This window comes from Narcine bancroftii, chromosome 5, assembly GCF_036971445.1.
Source record: "Narcine bancroftii isolate sNarBan1 chromosome 5, sNarBan1.hap1, whole genome shotgun sequence".
In the NCBI taxonomy this organism is placed as follows: Eukaryota; Metazoa; Chordata; class Chondrichthyes; order Torpediniformes; family Narcinidae; genus Narcine; species Narcine bancroftii.
In genome coordinates this window covers 27,090,308-27,111,433 of record NC_091473.1, presented here as the reverse complement: position 1 = coordinate 27,111,433, position 21,126 = coordinate 27,090,308, and the positions used below count along the sequence as shown (strand labels likewise).

Here is a 21,126-nt window from a genome sequence, read left to right as displayed (position 1 = left end):
TATGGGTTGGTGGGGCAGCATCTTTCCTTCTCATTAATATGGCCCTTTCTTGAGATAAGGGAAGTGAGGGCAACTACATGGGATTGTTAAAACAGATGGCCCACATTCCAAAGAGAGCAATAAAAGGATTTAGAATCAAATTAATACTAAGAACTAAAGACAAGGTACAAAATACCCCTTCTCAAAAATTGGAAAGAGAGGACATTACCCGAACATATGATACAGTGTACCTTCTTCATTTATACATTTATCACACTTAGAAGAGAGATTTGATTTAGTTAATTGAACTTTGCAAAAGTGGGCCTAGTACAAAGAGAGTATGGATGCACTTGTTTCAGAATAGAATTCCATGTAGTTTCAGAAAATGGCTGTTGAATATCTTGTTCCCATATTTTTTAATTTTTTTTTCCAGGAAACTATCCCTAGAACTTAAAAGTAATTATAAAGGCCAGATACCAGCCCTTTGTAATTAGGTTTGAAATTATAAATCATCCCCATCATATTATGTTCCATGTCTTCAGGGAGCTTCAAAATTAAAGAATTTAAAAAGCTCCTAACCTTTAAATAGGAAAATAAAATGTCAAGGTATTTTAAATTTGGCAGATAATTGTTCAAAGCAGCAAAATTTTGGTTGGTAAAAATATCTGAAAAAGATTGGATACCTAAATTTAACCACTGAAGATAACCACTATCTTGAACCAAAAGGTAAAAAGGAATGACCTAAATTAGGACTAATTAATAAAAATCTATGGCACTCAAAATGTTTCCTAATTTAAACCAAATTTTCAATGCATGTCTAACAACAAAGTTATCAGTTTATTTGGATGCCAAAAATGGTAAAGGAGCTCCAAGTATCAAAAAAAGAAATTTTTTTAAAGTGGATTTAATTTTTAAATTAATGCACCTAAATTTTTGTTTTGATGAATCTGAAAAGTAATGTATCTAATATTAGCTGCCCAATAATAAAATCTAAACTTAAGTAATTCCAAGCCCCTTTTTAAAAATATTTTTAAGGAAGACTTTCCTCAGATGGGGGCATTATTTTTATATAAAAATGAAGAATCTCCTGCACCATCTAACTACATTTTGATCAATTCTGCCCTCTCTATCGAGCAAATGTATAATTTATAGCTTCATACAAATTCTAAAATAGCTTTAATTGGGGCCTTATTGGAGAGGCTCCACACAAATATCGCATAATAAACTGCATATTGAAAGATGCAAATAAGTGCATAGCAAAACTGCATGGAATTAAATTGCTTTCATACCAAGGAATAATCATGCAATTATGTTTTAGTCTCAGAAAATGGCTCATCTGCTTAAGTGGTATGTTATGGCTGGCATCTTTGTAGTTGTGTACATCTGTTTCTAGAATGTAGATGAACAAAAGATGCCTTGGTAAAAGATTAAAGTACACCTTTACTGCTTGGATAATATTAGACAAAGAATACATTCAGCAGGGAGGTACTGTTATTCTTTATCTTCAAATTGAAACAAATAAATTACTTTCATGTGAAATATCTTGATCTAAAATAAAACATGTTGCCACTATATATTTTTACTACTGGACCTTTGCACAAGCAGAACAAGATGCACATTTTTTTGGAATATTTTATTTAAGTTTTCAGAAAATACTAAAAAGGTTAAAACCTTGTTTTTAACTCTTAGTTATTTTGTACCTATCTCTTTAAGAAAACTATTGTTTGTAGTGTTACCTTAGTGACTATGATGTAATATGTTGTAGTATCTGCCCAGGCGAAGTGCTTGTGCATTTCTACAAGATGTGAAGGAAGTGTGAATATGATAAATTTTTCTTTGAATTGCGTATCTCTTTAAAGTTGGGTTGAAGGGTCTGTTCTGTGCTGGATGGTGTGAGTGAGTTGGGTTGAAGGGCCTGTTCTGTGCTGTATGATCTGATTATGTATTCTTCTTGCTTTCTTTAGTGTGCACAGTAATTCTCAAATTACCCTGCAAAAAATAATAAAATCAAGATTGAAATATAATCTCAGGAGCTTGATAATAGTTTCAACATGGAAGATAGTTTAAGAAATCGAAAATCTTATTTTCAAAACAACTATCAGAGATTTATTTATTTTAACTGCGCTTTTATCCAGCAGCACTGTGTATGACATTAAAGATGTATGCTCGTAAAAAATAATTTTCATTAAGAGGAAACTGCACTCAGGATAAATTCACCAACTTTATTCTTTCCTTGCAATGATCTGGATATAGATTTCTTCCATACAACAACGAGGGAGTGCTGCCCTGACCCTCTTTCTCATGGGTTGGTATTCCAAGGCCCAAAGATGTAAAAGTTCAAAAAGCATCATCTCAAAAAGCAGCAAGGTAGTTGCTGTCTTGTCCTTATCACTCAATTGACAACATTGCAAATATATTTATTCTGTCATATTTGCTTTGCCGCATTTTCCACATCTCATTTATGAACACACATCAAATAGTACCCCCACTAAATGTGAAGCTCTCATGGAAAACTTGTGGACAAAGGTTTTTGTTTCTTCAACCAATGTTAATCACAAATAATGAATTGGAAAAAAATGTGCATTCATCAGCAAAAAACATAAAATCACTGCTACCTCTCCCCAAACACCACTGTTTTGCATTCTCCCTTCTATTGCATAAAAACAAATCACAACATTATAAGAAGAAAAATAAAGTTGTTTCCTAAATCATTATTAAGTTTATAACTTTTCTGATTCACATCCTACAAGGTGTTATTCTTTCATTCTTGTTCAGAGTACATTCTTGCACTCTTGAATTTATTTGTTCATTCCAGCAATCAGAGTACAAAATATGGATGCTTAGATATTATACTAAGAGATTGCTGCATTGTTAGAAGCACCACTTTGAAAACAGAGGAAGAAAATTCAGATGGTTGCAAGAGATGCCAAGGCCCTATTTAATTAGTTAAGAATTGAGATCTCCCATGGTTCTAAGAAAGACGAGTAAATGCAACATTTTTCTCACAGATGTGCTGATGGTAGACATGCTGATTCATCACTCCAGTGGTTCAAGTACAATTCTATTTGTGTAGAATTTATTTTGATAACCATGATTTCATGATTTTCCTCTAGGTGCTACTGTTTTCTCCAATATGTCAAAGGTATTAGGTTGGTAAGTTAATTTGCCACTGTTTATTGCCCACAGGGTATAGGTGTAGTCTACAATTGCTGAAGAGTTGCAGGTAATGAAGGGAGAATAAGAAATTGATTGATATAAATGGGCACTGGACACTCAGTCCAATAAGTCCTGTTTCTGTGCAGTAAGAAGATAAGAAGACAGTAATAAAAAGCAATGAACCAAATACATGGATGTGCATTACTATTACAGAGATTGACATGATGGGATATGAAAATTTGAATTGAAATTCATGAAATAAATCTACTCAAAAGAAATATGCAAAAAAGCATGTGTTGTTTCTCACAGTGATGCAGATAATTAAAGTTGAAGGATGGCATCCATCCTTTGGTAATCATGCCAGCTTTTATTGAGGTATTTGATTTATTCCTTCAACTCAATCGGATTTTCAACATATGCTATCAATATTTTGCCTTTATAAATTTATATCCAATTTCCTTTGAAAATAGTTGGCTGACACATACAGGAGACTGCTTGTGGAAACAAAATGAAGTCCAATATTGTTTGGACTTTGTGCATTTCAAATAGAGGGTGAATTCGAAAGTTGAGGTAATCATTTACACTTTTCCCCTCAAGATCTTCTCAGATTTTCTTGAGCTATATCCATAATGATGCTCTATTGTCCGACATGTCTGTCCCTTTTGTCATTTAATTGCACCTGCAGCTTGACACATCCTCTTTCATTCTCTCCTCCCCCTTCTCTTTCTCTGGAACTTGAACATGATCATCTCCAACATTTTCCTGCTTTAGTGGAATATTTTCAAATCTGAAGGCTTAACCAAATCTTTTTCCACAGAACTGCAGAGATATTTCAGCATTTTAATGATGTAGGGCAGCACCTTTTATCTACGCTTTCAGGTTAACACAAGCATTTTTCAACTTGAAACATAAAAGCTCTCAAGCAGCCATTTGAAATTTTCCATTTGTCTCAAACTCACACAAAAAGTTTGAATATTTACCATTATTTAAAGCATCGAGCCATGCCACTCTTTGAGGACGCCAGGCACACCAGGTTTTGATGTAAAACCCAGTTTTCATATTTGTTATCTAATTTTTAAAAACAGTGACACCATCACTGCCACTGGTGTGGACCCTAGGAGAGTTGGCAGCGGAAACACAACACCACCCACCAAGTCCTACCACTCAGTCCAACTGTCGACAGCTTAATGCAGACTTTAAATGGCCTGTTAAAGGAGCCAACAGAGATTTATTTAAAATCCTGCAACCATGGGGTCTGGACCAAAGATGGCAGTACCCAGGGGTGCAGTGCTAATTTTTTAGGTGCTGGATTGAACAAAATACCTGCCATTTCCTATATCCTCTCTCTTTATATGTCACATCCAATTTGTACACCTGCTCATTACATGAATGTGCCAAGGAAATTGCCCAGTACATGAAATGAGCAGGTACACAAATTGGGTGTTACATACAGTACTTCTCATAATGTTAAGCACTAAACCAAGATGAAATAAAGATACGATATGGTCTTAACCATATAGTGATGGTTAAGATATTAACAAGATTATAGCCTATCACTACATTTCAGCGTAGAGCTGGTACAATAGAATATAATACCAAATTTAATAATATGACAAAGTATTGCACAGTTGCACTTACTAATTATCATAAAATATAATTATCAACAAGGAAAAGATGGCAATCATGTATTTTACCAATTTAAAATTAATTACATACTTATCAAATGAGACGTTTCACAATAATTTCCACAAAGGGTCAGATGTTTCAGGGGTCTGAAGCAACTCTTGTCTTGGTGTCATCTGCTGATCTGTGGTACTGCAGCCGTAATGTGGCATTTGGCTCAGGATTCCACTGAACGAGAGAAGATCTTTGTAGTTTAACAAACATAAGTGCTGATACATGATTTATGAAAATTCTTGAGCATGTTGTTATTATTAAGCTCATGTGACTGAATCCCCTCTCAAACTCAGCAGTACTGATAGGAATAACTTGTGACCAGTTCAGTAATGGACATAAATCTTAGGGGATGTGGCATCCACGATCCTCCACATAATCTTTGAAGCCATTTATTACAAAGGAAGAAAAAAGCTTAAACCTCTTTTAGAGAGATGACATTGCAGCTTCTCCATAATTAGGTAGTATTTCAGCCGGTCAGTCGCCTTTATCAAGGACACACATTTCATTTAGCAGGGATTTATATGTAGTTTGAGGACCTTTCAAGGGTGTTGTGAACATACAGTGCTGCAAATTGTTTAGAAGACGAGCAAGAAACTGTAGATAATTAACGGAGACAATTTTGTTATTGCTTGTTAAGATAATTTCTTCAAACTTCCCCTTTTCAATTGCTACTTAAGCTTCTAGGGTTTTTGTACCATGTTGCTCTTTCAGACTATGCAGTGATATTATGCTTTGTTGGATCACTTTGTCTGCATAAAGAGTCTGGAAAAACAACCAACTGAAAAACCTCACAAAGATAAGCGTATACAGAGCCGTTGTCATACCCACACTCCTGTTCGGCTCCGAATCGTGGGTCCTCTACCGGCACCACCTACGGCTCCTAGAACGCTTCCACCAGCGTTGTCTCCGCTCCATCCTCAACATCCATTGGAGCGCTCACACCCCTAACGTCGAGGTACTCGAGATGGCAGAGGTCGACAGCATCGAGTCCACGCTGCTGAAGATCCAGCTGCGCTGGATGGGTCACGTCTCCAGAATGGAGGACCATCGCCTTCCCAAGATCGTATTATATGGCGAGCTCTCCACTGGCCACCGTGACAGAGGTGCACCAAAGAAAAGGTACAAGGACTGCCTAAAGAAATCTCTTGGTGCCTGCCACATTGACCACCGCCAGTGGGCTGATAACGCCTCAAACCGTGCATCTTGGCGCCTCACAGTTTGGCGGGCAGCAGCCTCCTTTGAAGAAGACCGCAGAGCCCACCTCACTGACAAAAGGCAAAGGAGGAAAAACCCAACACCCAACCCCAACCAACCAATTTTCCCTTGCAACCGCTGCAATCGTGTCTGCCTGTCCCGCATCGGACTGGTCAGCCACAAACGAGCCTGCAGCTGACGTGGACTTTTTTACCCCCTCCATAAATCTTCGTCCGCGAAGCCAAGCCAAAGAAGAAGAGTGTTTCTGCAAACACTCTGACAGCAAACCAAGTTCATGCAGCGTGTCATACATTAGAACGAAGTCCAATGGAAACTGTTCTGAAGTGTCAACAGACTTTCATAGGTTTTTCAGTTACTCCCAGATCTTGTTTCATATTTCATTACTTTTTAAAAAAATGAAAACATAGTGCTTCATAAGTTTTCCACACGGCTGAAACTGTTCAAAACAAGCTAGCTACCCACCTGGTTCCCAAAACCCAGCCTATTTTGCAAATTTGTTGTTCTAATTGAAAGGGACCCTTCTGATTTAGAGATGATCTACTGTAAATAGAGTACAATTTGTCCATAAATGATTGAAAATGATTAATGCCATGAACTTCTCTCATCAAATCACCTACTGCAAGTTATAATCTGTGATTAAGACAGTGCCAAATTATCACATCAGCGTAACATTCCTTGACAATTGTAGCAACACCAGATTTGACATCAAGCATTACGCTCACCCCATCACTTGCAAATGCTACAAGGTTCTGTTTCAAGGAAGATTAATCAGACCCATGGTTAATGAGACCATTCAATAGATGCTTAGCAATAGTTGCAGCTTTCTGATTAGGCAGTTCAATGAGGTCTAAAAACATAAAATGAGGATCACCTTCCTTGTCACTTTCACATTTCAAATAATCTGTTAGGGCAGTCTTAATGCTCAGACTTGTTGATTCATCAATGAGAAGAGAGATTTTGCCATTTATCTGTTTGCTACGCTGGCAAGTTTTCTCTTTAATATTATTGGCTATGTGATTAATTATCTCTGTAGCACTAGTGTGGGAATACAGTCCAATTCCAATGTCAATACCATTTTTGTTTTGAAGTTCAAGTAAGCCAAAGTGATCAGAGTATGGTCTGTCATTCTGAGTTAAATAATATGCAGAGTGAAAAATTGAACAAAACATGCAAAACATTCATGGTGTCACATAATTTTCCGAGACCATCTTCACCAGCTATATTTTGAACATGTTGACCAGCAATGTGAGCTTTTGATAGTTTGTGATGAATGTTTTTTTTCCTGAGTGACTTCAAGTGTGTTCTTTGGTTGGCTCCGTAATAGGGTATTTGGTACATTTGCCATTCATTTGACAGCCTCAAACCCTTAAAAGTGAAAAGTATCTGATTGCTAATGTTTGCACATACTTCATAACAAGTTTATCATCCTTGAAGTCAAGGCAGGGATAAGCTTCCTTCTTTTTCTTCCACATTTCTTCAGTCCAAACACCTGAACAGGAATACAAGCCTGGCTTCAAACCACCATGACTTTCAGAACTGGAATTGGACCTGTGAGAAAATTTGAACCTGAGGCAAGCGAAACACAGCTTTTGTCACTTTTACTGTTATCTCTATCAGTCTCTTGTACGTTATTCTTGTTACACTCCTCAGCTTGTTTACAAAAGAAACAAGTTAACATTGTTTGCTTAAAAGCAATAGGGTTGTTGGTGAGAAAATTTTACTTTTGTATTAGCGAGTAATCCACGGACCACCAGCCACCACAGATGCAACTAAGTCAAAGCAAACAGCAGGGCCTGCAGCACTTAGCAGTATTCCTATGTGCTCCAATAACAGAAATAAACAATGTTTTTTTGTACTTTTAGCCACCAAAATTGTAATCAAGTATGAAAAAGAACATCGAATGAACTATTGCTAAAGCCATGAATATCACTGAATATTAATATCAAAATCAGAAGGTTGACAACTCTGCCTTGTACCGTTTCTCTCACAGAAATGGTTGGTCAGGAAATGTATCTGTGAGTGTGGAGACTTACAATATCCTCACATGTGTAAGTTATTACACGGTTTAGACCAATATAAATCTTGTTTTTAAATGTATAAAAAGTTAAAGAAGCTTGAATATTTACATGAATTATTATCGTATCAATACAAATACTTAAAAGGCAGTAACAGCTCCAGGATTTCACCAAAAATGATCAAATATCCTAATGTTATTAGTGATATTTTCCACCACCAGCCACCACCCACTTCTGTAAAATCCCAGGTGCCAGAGGGGTGCAGCAGCCTGAAGGGGTTGCAGGCTCCAGAGGAGTACTGGACTGGCACATGGCATGAGTAATAGGGAGAACATACCCATTGAGAGGATTGAAAGGAGTTTCTTCTTTAAAGTATTACAGAAATTTATAGTACCAGAACAATTCATTAACTGGATTAAGGCTTTATATAACAATCCTAAAGCAGGAGTATTGACTAACAGGTATATCTCAGATTCACTATCTATTTACCTTTTTGTTTTAGCTATAGAACCATTAGCAGAATTGATAAGATCAGACAAAACATTAAAGGAAATAAAAATAAATGAAGAATTTAAAATTAGCCTATTTGCTGACAATATTATTGTGTACTTAACACAACCTAAAGAGTCAATAAAGACGTGTCATACTAAATTGAAAGAATATGGTGCAGTATCACGATACAAACTTAACACTGATAAAAGTGAAGTAATGCCAATGAACACAGCTGATTATACTCATTGTAAACAGGAATCTCCTTTTAAATGGCAAACACAGGCAATTCATTATCTAGGTATTACAATAGACAATAATTTAAATCATCTGTTTAAATTCAACTATCAACCACTATTAAAAAAGATCCAAGACAATCTAGAAAAATGGAAAGACTTATCTATAACTCTGATGAGGAGGGTAAACTGTATAAAAATGAACATAATTTTGAGATTACAGTATTTTTTTTCCAATCATTACTAGCCTCGCCAAGCGAACGCAGCTCAGCGCGGACATTGGTGACTTCAGGGGTTTCTACAAGGCTCTAAAGGCTGTGTATGGCCCCTCACCCCAAGTCCAAAGCCCGCTGCGCAGCTCAGACGGCAAAGTCCTCCTCAGCGACAAGATCTCCATCCTCAACCGATGGTCAGAACACTTCCAAACTCTTTTCAGTGCCAACCGCTCAGTCAGAGATTCTGCCCTGCTCCAGCTCCCTCAACAGCCCCTAAGGCTAGAGCTGGATGAGGTCCTCACCCAGGATGAGACATATAAGGCAACTGAACAACTGAAAAGTGGCAAAGCAGCAGGTATGGATGTAATACCCCCAGAGGTCTGGAAGGCTGGCGGAAAAACTCTGCATGTCAAACTGCATGAGTTTTTCAAGCTTTGTTGGGACCAGGAAAACTGCCTCAGGACCTTTGTGATGCCATCATCATCACCCTGTACAAAAACAAAGGCGAGAAATCAGACTGCTTAAACTACAGGGGAATCACACTGCTCTCCATTGCAGGCAAAATCTTCGCTAGGATTCTCCTAAATAGAATAATACCTAGTGTCGCTGAGAATATTCTCCCAGAATCACAGTGCGGCTTTCGCGCAAACAGAGGAACTACTGACATGGTCTTTGCCCTCAGACAGCTCCAAGAAAAGTGCAGAGAACAAAACAAAGGACTCTACATCACCTTTGTTGACCTCACCAAAGCCTTCGACACCGTGAGCAGGAAAGGGCTTTGGCAAATACTAGAGCGCATCCAATGCCCCCCAAAGTTCCTCAACATGGTTATCCAACTGCACGAAAACCAACAAGGTCGGGTCAGATACAGCAATGAGCTCTCTGAACCCTTCTCCATTAACAATGGCGTGAAGCAAGGCTGTGTTCTCGCACCAACCTTCTTTTCAATCTCCTTCAGCATGATGCTGAACCAAGCCATGAAAGACCTAAACAATGAAGACGCTGTTTACATCCGGTACCGCACAGATGGCAGTCTCTTCAATCTGAGGCGCCTGCAAGCTCACACCAAGACACAAGAGAAACTTTTCCGTGAACTACTCTTTGCAGACGATGCCGCTTTAGTTGCCCATTCAGTGCCAGCTCTTCAGCGCTTGATGTCCTGTTTTGCGGAAATTGCCAAAATGTTTGGCCTAGAAGTCAGCCTGAAGAATACTGAGGTCCTCCATCAGCCAGCTCCCCACCATGACTACCAGCCCCCCCACATCTCCATCGGGCACACAAAACTCAAAACGGTCAACCAGTTTACCTATCTCGGCTGCACCATTTCATCAGATGCAAGGATCGACAACGAGATAGACAACAGACTCGCCAAGGCAAATAGCGCCTTTGGAAGACTACACAAAAGAGTCTGGAAAAACAACCAACTGAAAAACCTCACAAAGATAAGCATATACAGAGCCGTTATCATACCCACATTCCTGTTCGGCTCCGAATCATGGGTCCTCTTCCGGCATCACCTACGGCTCCTAGAACGCATCCACCAGCGTTGTCTCCGCTCCATCCTCAACATTCATTGGAGCGCCTTCATCCCTAACGTCGAAGTACTCGAGATGGCAGAGGTCGACAGCATCGAGTCCACGCTGCTGAAGATCCAGCTGCGCTGGGTGGGTCACGTCTCCAGAATGGAGGACCATCGCCTTCCCAAGATCGTGTTATATGGCGAGCTCTCCACTGGCCACCGAGACAGAGGTGCACCAAAGAAGAAGTACAAGGACTGCCTAAAGAAATCTCTTGGTGCCTGCCACATTGACCACCGCCAGTGGGCTGATATCGCCTCCAATCGTGCATCTTGGCGCCTCACAGTTCGGCGGGCAGCAACCTCCTTTGAAGAAGACTGCAGAGCCCACCTCACTGACAAAAGACAAAGGAGGAAAAATCCAACACCCAACCCCAACCAACCAATTTTCCCCTGCAACCGTGTCTGCCTGTCCCACATCGGACTTGTCAGCCACAAACGAGCCTGCAGCTGACGTGGACATTTACCCCTTCCATAAATCTTCGTCCGCGAAGCCAAGCCAAAGAAAGACCTATTCTCTTATCAGGATTTTTTTTCCCAAAAACTGAATAAATTAATAGGAACATTTCTATGGAAGGGTAAGAAATCTAGAGTGGCTTTGGACAAGTTAACATTGTCATATCAAGAAGGGGGTTTGCAGCTACCAAATTTTAAAAACTACGATAAGGCAGGTCAATTAAAATTGTTGTCAAACTTCTATCAACTAGTGGAAAAACCGACGGCTCAAGATAGAGTTATATAAATTAGAAGAGAGAGTTTCTGAACATTTAATTTATAAATGGAACAGAATTTAGCAATGAATAAAAATATGCCAATATTACATCATATATTAACAATATGGAGTAGTATATATTGAGAAAGAGGGGTGGTAAACTACCAACTACCAAACATGTTGAAGCAAAATCAATTAATTCCTTTCACAATGAACTATAAAAAAATTTAATGAATGGACAAGAAAAGGAATTAAAAGACTAAAAGATTGTTTTCTCATAATATTTTAATGACCACGCATTAATTGAAAGATTGATCAATTGAAATATAAATATGAAATATTGAATGACAAAATATTGTCTTATTATCGATTAAAAGTATAATTAAAGGAGAAGATACAAACAACTTTAAGGCTACCTGAGTCAAGCTATTTTGAATATATAATTACAGACACATTGAAAAGAATATTACAAATATGTATATTAAATTACAAATAATAAAAATGATTTAAAAATGTACAAATCAAAACAATGTTAGGAAAAGGATTTAAATATACAGATAAAAAAATAAATTTGGACTGAACTATGTAATGGGATTATGATAAATACAATAAATACTCAGTATCATATGATACAATATAATTTGTTACATAGATTATATATTACACCTCAAAGATTAAAAGAATGGAATCCTACATTATCAGATAAATGCTTCCATTATAAACAAGAAATTGCTACAATACTACATTCAACTTGGACATGTGAGAAAGTAATTTTTTCTGGGATGAATTAAATCTAATATTAAATCAGATAACAAAAAATAAAATACCTAAAGATCCAAATTGTTCCATTAAGTAATATAAATGATAAAGACTTACAGTTAAAATTGGATTGATCTCAAAAACCATTATGATTGCCTTAGCAGCAGCAAAAAAAAATGCACAGTGAAAACTTGGAAAATGGAAACATCTTTGAAAATACAGAATTGTTATATCGAAATAGATTCCTGAATTCCATTAGAAAAAATACCTATAATTTAAGAGATATTATTGGACACTTAAAAAAATCTGGTAACCATATATAAAGTGCATTGATGATCGCCAGACTCAAATCTCCAACTCTTAAAGGGATAGTATAATGTATGTTACAGAATATAATATTAAGATATAATATTATTTATCAACTCAATAAAAAATGGATAATAACCAGTCAATACCTTTTTTTAAAAATTTGGGTTTAATTTGGTGGGGGGAGGGATGCGAAGAAAATGGAAAATGTCACTATATATAATATATGAATTTATGTATGTAAAGCGTATAGTTTTGAATGATTGTGACTGATAAAATAAAAAAATATAAAAAAGAGAAGGGGAAACAGAAGAGATAAACCCAAGTTCGATGACCATGGTGACAAACTAGCGAGGGGATTTGCAGATGAAGGACACACAAAGGTGACGAGCTGATGGCAACTTGCAGGTGATGAACTCAAACAGAGTGGAGGCAATTTGAAGTCAAAGGACTCACAGCAGGATGAAGGCTGCTGGAGACTGGCATTTGACAGCTAGGTATCAGAACTGGAATTCAATAGAACAATGAGAGCATCGACGGCTCCCGAAGGGCTCTGGGCACTGAAGTTTGGATCTGGGCTCAGGTTACCAATGGTTTGAACTGAACTGGAGTCTTGTGCAGCTGCAGAGGCTGCAGGAGCTTTGGAGGCAAATCCACGGACACTCAGTGACTCTGGGGGTCCCTCTTTTGATTCTCTTTCCCTGACTACATGTGTTGCTGGACAATGCTAATGGCAAATCTTTGTCTACCTCATGTCAGACTAAAGACAATATTGTGTAATATTATTTTCTGTTTTATTACATGACAAAATCTGGTATTTGATCTGATCGAAAGACATTAAAATCTCAGCAAGCATCTCATCTTTTGTGTGGTTGTTAATCTGGACACTAAGATCGACCAAATGACATCACAAGCCCAATGAGTAAAATTATTGATTATTGTGTGAATCATTGCATCAAATCAAATTGATTGACAACTGGTTTTAACTGACCTCTTCCTCTATACTTGACTCAATATGGAGTGCAAAAGTAGACCATTGATAAGTTGGAAATTTTATGCCAGGGCTGGTCAGGGTACAGACAATCACCCTATTGTTTTGGATTGGGTGAAAATCCCTGAGGGGAAATATCACCACTTGGCGTGGCAGCCATGGGGAAATGGCGTCGTCAGAGGTTTCTCTCTGACTCCAGCATCCCTTCTAGCGTGCACCCTGGGCAGCGATTATGACGTCACAATGCACCAGGTAACTGAGCTCATGCTTAAAGGGGCATGTTGAATTTGAATAAAAACAGTTGTTAACAACCTTCGGTGTAGCAGCAGTGATTTCCTTCAGCTCCTGCATGCAAGCACCAGATTACTTCATTTTAATCATTTAATTCAGACTTTAATTAAACATTTCAACAGTTTTTCTCCTATTTATTTTAATATTAGATGCACTAAAAAAAGCAGCTTGAAGTCTGAAACAGTAGCGATAGACTCTATTCTGGGTACAGAGTCTTTCAGTCATTGGTCATTACTTCATCTTACGACTGCAGAGGATCAGAAGTAGTGCTGTACAAAGTATTGGAGTTAAATATTGTCCTACTCTGTCCTGTACCACCTGGAGAACAATGCTTCATTCACCATTGACTTAATCTCAGTTCTTGATACAATCATTCTCCAGAGGCTGGTAGAAAAGCTGTCCTTGCTGGAACTCAACACGCATCTCTGTAAGTGGATTCTGGTCCTCAGAACAGAAAAACCACAGTCTGTCTGGGTTGGCACCACCTCAGGACTCTGTGTTCAGCCTGCTGACCCACGAATGCAATGCTAGGTCTCGTTCCAAAATGTCACAACAGTAGTCGAACTCAACAGCAATAATCACACTTGTGAGTAGAGATGGAAAATCTTGTAAAATGGTATGAGAATAACAAACTGATTCTCAACATGGACAAGTCAAAGGAGATAATTGGAGACAAAGGAGATGACTGAAGATTGGAATATTATTTAAGTGGTGAAAAATTGCAGAATACTATTGTGCAAAGAGATTGGAAGTACTGGGACATGTGTTGCAAGGCATGTTTTCAGATGCAACAGACAATCAAGAGGGTTAATGGAATTTTGACTTTTATTGCTGGAGGGATTGAATTTAAGAGCAAGGAGGTTCTGGTGCAACTGTACGGTGTATTAATGAGACTGCACGTGGAGAATTGTGCAGTTCTGGTCTCCTCATGTGAGAAAATATGTTCTGGCTTTGAAGGCAGTGCAGCAGAGGTTCATCAGGTTGATCCAAAGATCAGGGGGTTAGCCTCTGGGAGAGATTGAGTTGCCTGGGACTATGCATCCTTCAATTTAGAAGAATGATAAATGATCTTAAGATACAAAGTTATGAAAGATAAGACAAAGGCCGAAAAGTTGTTCCCCTGGACCTTGAGATGCATCTTAGGGTCATTGCCTCAAGATTCAGGAGCGAAGATTTAGAATGGAGGTTGAGGAGAAAATGCTTTTGCTGCATGGAATTTCTGCCAAAGTACGCTGCCTAATTAAATATATTTAAGGGGGTGTATTGTAGATTTTGCATAGTAAGAGAATTGATTTTAATGGAGAAAAGGTTGGAAGTTCTAACTGAGTCTAGAGCCAGAGCAGCCAGATCGTATTGAATGGCAGAACAGACTCAAAGGGCCAGATGGCTTTCTCCTATTTCTTCTGTTTAATAAAAAGATGAATTGTTTATTTGTACCTGATGGTGAAATGCAGAATGTAACTGTCTACATCAGCAAGTGTATTAAGGATGTTACCACGATCCAATGCTTCAAAATCAGTTCCTAACAGAAGAAAATGGTTAGATGCAAAGGTCCAGCACTTCTCAGAGCTCATTATGCCACCTTCAGGACAGGAGACAAGATAGCACTAAGATCAGCCAGGTCTGAACTCTCTGTGCAATCCAGAAGGTGAAGTGTGGGCATGTACAGAAGACCCTTAGACAACAGAGATATGAGGTGCATGCGGTAAGGGATCAAAACTACTGCAGATCACAAGACAACCTTGCGAGTTAAAGATAATGATGCTTCCCTTCCAGACAGACTGAACATCATCTGTGCATGGTTCAGTGAGAAGAACAGGCTGATGCTGAAGGATGCTCCATGTTCCCCTGATGAACAGGGCCAGATGAGGTGAGGATGAGGTGAGGAGAAACCTATCCAAGATGAAGCTACACAAGTCAGCAGGACCAGACAACATAACTGGTCATGTATTAAAGAATTGTGCATGCCAACTGAACACATCACTTTAGCAGTCCACCATCCATACTGATTTCAAGACAGAGATCATCACCATAGAAAATATACAGAGGGCAACAGTAACAGGCCTCAATGACATGCAGCCCCATGGCACTAACCTTAATCATTATAAAATGCTCTGAGTGTCTGATGATGGAGAGCATCAATGCCACCTCTCGGAGACATGCAACTATTTCAATAAACCTGTAGATGGAACCATTTCAATGGTGCTGCTCTACTCTTCTCCCTCCACTCTGCCCTGACCCTTCCTGGAAAACTATGCCTCATCGTTGTTTTATCGACTTCAGCTCAGTGTTTTACATGATTGTTTTGCAGAGGCTGGTGGAAAAGCTGTCCTCACTAGGACTCTCCTCTCAAAAACTGGATTCTGGACTTCCTAACAGAGGGACCACAGGCTGTCCATGTCAGAAGCACTGTAACTGAGTACACTCCTGTGAACTGGAATGAACTGAGCAGAGGAATGCATTAGGGCTATGTGCTCAGCCTGCTCCCGTTCTCGCTGCTGATCCATGACTTCAACACTAGATCTAGTATTAACATCAAGATTGCAGATGACTCAACAATAGTTAGCCTCATCAACAAAAATGATGAGTCATACGAGAGAGGAGAGGTGCAAAATTTTGTGATAAGGTGTGAGAATAACAACCTGAGTCTCAAGGACAAGACAAAGGAAATGATTGTGGACTTCAGGAGAACAAAAAATGATCACCTCTATGAAATATTCCTCGGTAGTGGAAAGAGTAGAGAGTACAAGTTCCTCAGAGTCATCTTAAATAGGTACATATTCTAGATGAACAACATCTCCTCACTTGTCAGGAAGGCACACCAGCAACTGCACTTCCTGAGAAGACTGAGGCGGGCAAGGCTACTGGCCACCATTCTGTCAACTTTCTACAGGAGCTCTATTGAAACTGTCCTGGACGGCTGAATCAAGGTGTGCTATGGTTGTTGTAGAACCTTGGATTGGAGGTTGATCCACAGAAGCACAAGACCAGCAGAGAGAATCACTGGTCTCTCCCTACCCCCTATCATCATGATCTCCCAGGATTGTTGTCTGAAGAGGGTTCACAAAATAATTCAGAACTGGACCCCTCCCACCCCACATACAGCAGCTTTCAGCTACTCTCATCGGGAAAGAAATACAGGAGTATCACCAGGGTGAGAAACAGCGTCTTCGCATGGGCAGTGTGGCTGCTGAATGACTCAATGAAATTTTCACACTAACCCTTCCAAACACTACTATTTAAAAAAAAAATGTTTTTTATATATCTTCACCATATCTATTGCTTGGTGTGTTATGTCTGGTTGTGTGTTTGCCTGTTTTTTCACTGCACTGAGGACCGGAAAACATTTTTTTGTCAGGTTGAACTTATATAATTGGATAATAATAAACTTGAACTTGATCTCAGCAAGTTGAGAGTCTTTGGAATTCTCTTCTCTACCTTATTTTTAAAGCAGAGATATGCAAAATTTTGGAAAGCAAAGAGGTGAAAATTTATTATGGTAATGTGGAATCCACAAAAGTGGTGGAGATACTAAGCAAGTCACGCAACATCTCAAGGAAGTAACCAGTGTTCCGAGCCTGAGCCCTTCATCAAGCCATGAACCAAAAATAGATAGGCACCTCACATGGTGGGGGGAAGAAAGAATGGAGGAAGGGGTAGAGGGAAAGAGTACAGGCTGATAAATAAAGTTTTAGATGGAAAAAGATGGGAGGGTAGAAGAGAAAGGGAGGGTAGGTGAAGCCAAGGGAAATGCTGTCTTTGTTACATCTTGGGGCAGTGGGGGCCAGGGCAGATGTCTGGGAAAGAGAGAAAATGTGGGTATGGGCCAAGTTAAGAGTAGCGGAAGGGAAGCTACATATTTTGAAGGAGGACGACATCTCAGATTCAGCATGCGAAGGTTGCCTTGTTAGTAGCCAGGAAATGTATAGCAGTCACATGGAAGTCCAACTCCCAACTCAATATTACACGATGGAATACAGAATTGCAGAGTTGCATTCCCTTGGAGGAAATCACAGATAATTTAAGAAGGAAATATGACACATTCATTGGGGTGTAGCAACCTCATCTGCAACAGATACATAGATATAATTATGCCCATTCTGGAAAAAGGAAATGCAACAATCTGTGACAGTAGTAGAATTATTGCGATCAATGGAGTGGTCGTGGCGCAGGTGACATGCTTTTATATTTTGTTCCATATCTTTTTATTTAATTTCAGGTTACTTTGCTTTTTTTCCTAAAGTTCCTTTAAGGGTCTGTGATTTTACTGATTTTTTTTGTTTATATAATTTGTATAAATTTGTGATATTATGGTATGGAAGTGGAAGAGAAGTAGGGGAAAAAACAGACTTTATGTTATACTCCATTATTGGTAGAGATTGTATTATTTGTTTGGATTTGTGTGCCTTTGAAAATCAAAATAATATTTTAAAAAAGGAGGATGGCATCTTAGATGTTCTCGAATGGAAGACAACATCCAGAGAGCAGTTGTAATGGAGGGAAAGGAATTGAGAGAAAGGAAGAGAATTGTTACAAGGGACAGGTGAAGAGGTGGAGTCAAGGTAACTAAGGGAGTTGATAGTTTTGAAGAAAATGTCTGTGTAGGGGTGGTGGGGATGACGACTAGGGGTTGTTTCCTGATATACAGAAAAATTGATGAAGGCAAGAGTGTTGTCAGAGAAATTGAGGTTGGGATGAAAGTGAATAAAGTTGATGAGGTCATCATAGGTACAGGAGGCAGCATCAATGTGGTAGTCGATGCAGTGGAGGACGAATTGAGAAGCCTTGCCTGTGCAGGCTTGGAGTATGGATTGCTCCACATAGCCCACAAAAAGGCAGGAATAGCTGGGACCCACGTCAGTTCTTGGACTTAGAGAAAGTTGAATGAGCCAGAGGAGAAGTTATTAAGGGTGAGAACAAGTTCTTCCAAGCAAAGGGGGCTGATGGTAGGGGATTGGTTGGGCTTGTTGTTGAGAAAAAAGCAATGAGGTTTTACACCCGCACCTCCTCCCTCACCACCATTTGCAGCCCCAAACAGTTCTGCTAAGTGAAGTAAAGGTTCACTTGTGAATCGGCTGGGGTCATCTACTGCAACAGATGCTCCCGTTGCAGCCTCTTCTTCATCGAAACAGACTGGGAGATTGCTTTGTTGAACACCTTAACTCTGTCCACTGCAGTAATAGAGACCTTCCAGTGGCCAACCATTTTAATTCCACATCCCATTCCCACACTGACACATCAGTTTATAGTATCATGCACTGCCAAAACGTAGCTACCCACAAATTGGAGGATAACACCTAATATTCTATCTGTGTACTCTCCAACCAGACAGCACGACCATCAACCTCTCCACTTTTCATAAATCCCTTCCCTGAGCGTCTCACTTTCCAGATACCCTTGTCTCTTTTCCTCCAACTTCTCACACCTTGCCTTCACTCTCCATTCCGAGAGCTAACTCGTCCCCCATAATTTTTCAGCTTTTTTCTTCTACCCTCCCACCTATAACCTGCTAACTTGTACCTCTCTCCACACCTTCCTCTTCCCACCTTTTATTTAGGTGCTTGCCTGCTTTTTATGTATATGTTGATGTAGGGCAAGACACAAAATGTTGTTTACATTCTATTTGGATGCTGCGTCACCTGCTGAGTTTCTCCAGCAATTTTGTGTATTCCACGACATTCACAGCAGCTATTTCATTCAATGGGAATATTAAGTTGTGATTACAAGCAGTTCAACTTCATGCAGTTGAAAGGAAAAGCAGACTAAAGAGACAGATAGTCCACATCACCTCCAATTTCTTTTCAAATTGGCAGGACAAGGTAGCTGGCTACTGTGGGTTCTGCACCTGGTCCACCAATTCAGCCCATTCATGACTATAATTAACAAATGTTCTGGTTTGTGCCACTAGAGATGGTTCTGGGGAGTTCCTATTGAGGAAGTGTTGCTTCATGTTACACCCAAAGTCACTTGTAAATATAGTGTGGTAGTACTGATCTCTACTTGTTACCATATCTGAAGTCTCATTTTTGGTCACAGTGTGATGAAAGAATTCAAAATGAAGCATTTTACGTTGAGTAATGATAATGTTTCACTGCCAGCTCTGATTTAGTGTATCTTCAGTACTAGCGATATTTAACGTTAGTCTTTGCAGATAGTTACTGAAGTGCAACATTGGTTCACAAGTTTAGCAAGTCTCTGATGTGAGGAGAGTTTAAATTGACAAGGCCAGTAGCTTCTTGAGATCACAGCAATCAGAGGTGACCTCAATGAAATATACAAACAATCTGCAGGTGCTTTCCAGGAGAGAAACAGATTTGATGTTTCCTCCAGCAGGGGTGTCCAGACCAGAGCATGACAATTATAAAATAACAGGCAGAGATATGAAGAATTTTCTTCATGTAGGAAGTTGTGAATTTTTGGAATTAATTTTTCCAGGAGGTTCTGGAGCTCAGTCACCAAGTTTATTCAAGACAGAAATTGATAAAATGTTGTATTTTCAGGGAATCAGGGGATAACAGGCTAATAATTGAAAGTAGCACTGAGGTAAAATGTAAATCATAAACTGATCAAACAGCGATGAACACACAAATTACTGAAAAATGTATTCCTACTTCCAGTTCTTGTAATACATTATTTGAATGCTTATGTCACAAATAAAATGGAAACTAAAGAATACAATCATTAATAAAAAAGCATTCACAGCATAATGTCAGTTTATATCATTTTTTCTTTTTATGCCATTTGATCCACAGCAACTTGCTGCTCATAGCAACCAAACCATAATATATATTCCAAAAAAAAAATCAGATCTGATCTGTTTATTTGTGAAATACTACAGTACTTCAAACTGAATGAAATCAAGAGGTTGCACCAATCAAACCAACAAATACATCAATAATTTGAGCTAGTAACAGCAACATTTCCATTGTGAATTGTTATGTCAGGAACAGGAACCCTGAATAAATCTTTTTGGTATCAAAATGATGCATGCTCATCATTTACATATTTTTGACTAAAATTAGATATTTTCCCCACAAATTACTTTTATCTCAGATCTGAAGCAAGTTCCCCACAAAGATATGATAATCTCTCTGGCACAATACTTCCCTTTTTCTGACCTCAATTTCTTTTATGTGTCAGGTCAGGAAGCTGTGATGGCACCTGGTAGAAATGAGCACATCATTTTCTCATGGAAGCATAAAGAATTTTGTTAACTTGCTGAATGTGCAAAAAATTGATAAAAATCAACTGAAAATTCAAATATAAAATCTATTAATTCTACAACAACTCATAAATTATGAAAGTCATACATAAGTTTATTTTTGCAGTACCAGTTAGTTTGTTGAGAAATAATTATGCTTGGAACACTACTAAAAAATCAACTTGTGCAACAGAGCCTAAGGTTTTCAGGTTATTTTTGAGATTCATATACAAAAAGAAACTAATTTCTATTTGTATATTAAACAGGCCAGGTCCTGAAATAATTTGCCTAGTTTGACCTGGGAATAG

General features: G+C 38.7%; 1 protein-coding gene and 1 long non-coding RNA gene across 36 annotated transcripts in view; both read right to left on the bottom strand.

Moving 5' to 3' along the window:
• Positions 1-21,126, bottom strand: part of LOC138763207 (contactin-4-like) — a 2,221,540-nt gene that overhangs the window by 731,359 nt on the left and 1,469,055 nt on the right. The gene's annotated exons all lie outside the window — the stretch shown is intronic.
• Positions 1,586-13,473, bottom strand: LOC138763215 (uncharacterized). The gene is made up of 3 exons (XR_011357405.1): positions 13,327-13,473; positions 4,852-4,986; positions 1,586-1,968 (listed from the first exon to the last, which is right to left on the bottom strand). It is a non-coding gene; the product is annotated as an uncharacterized lncRNA (long non-coding RNA).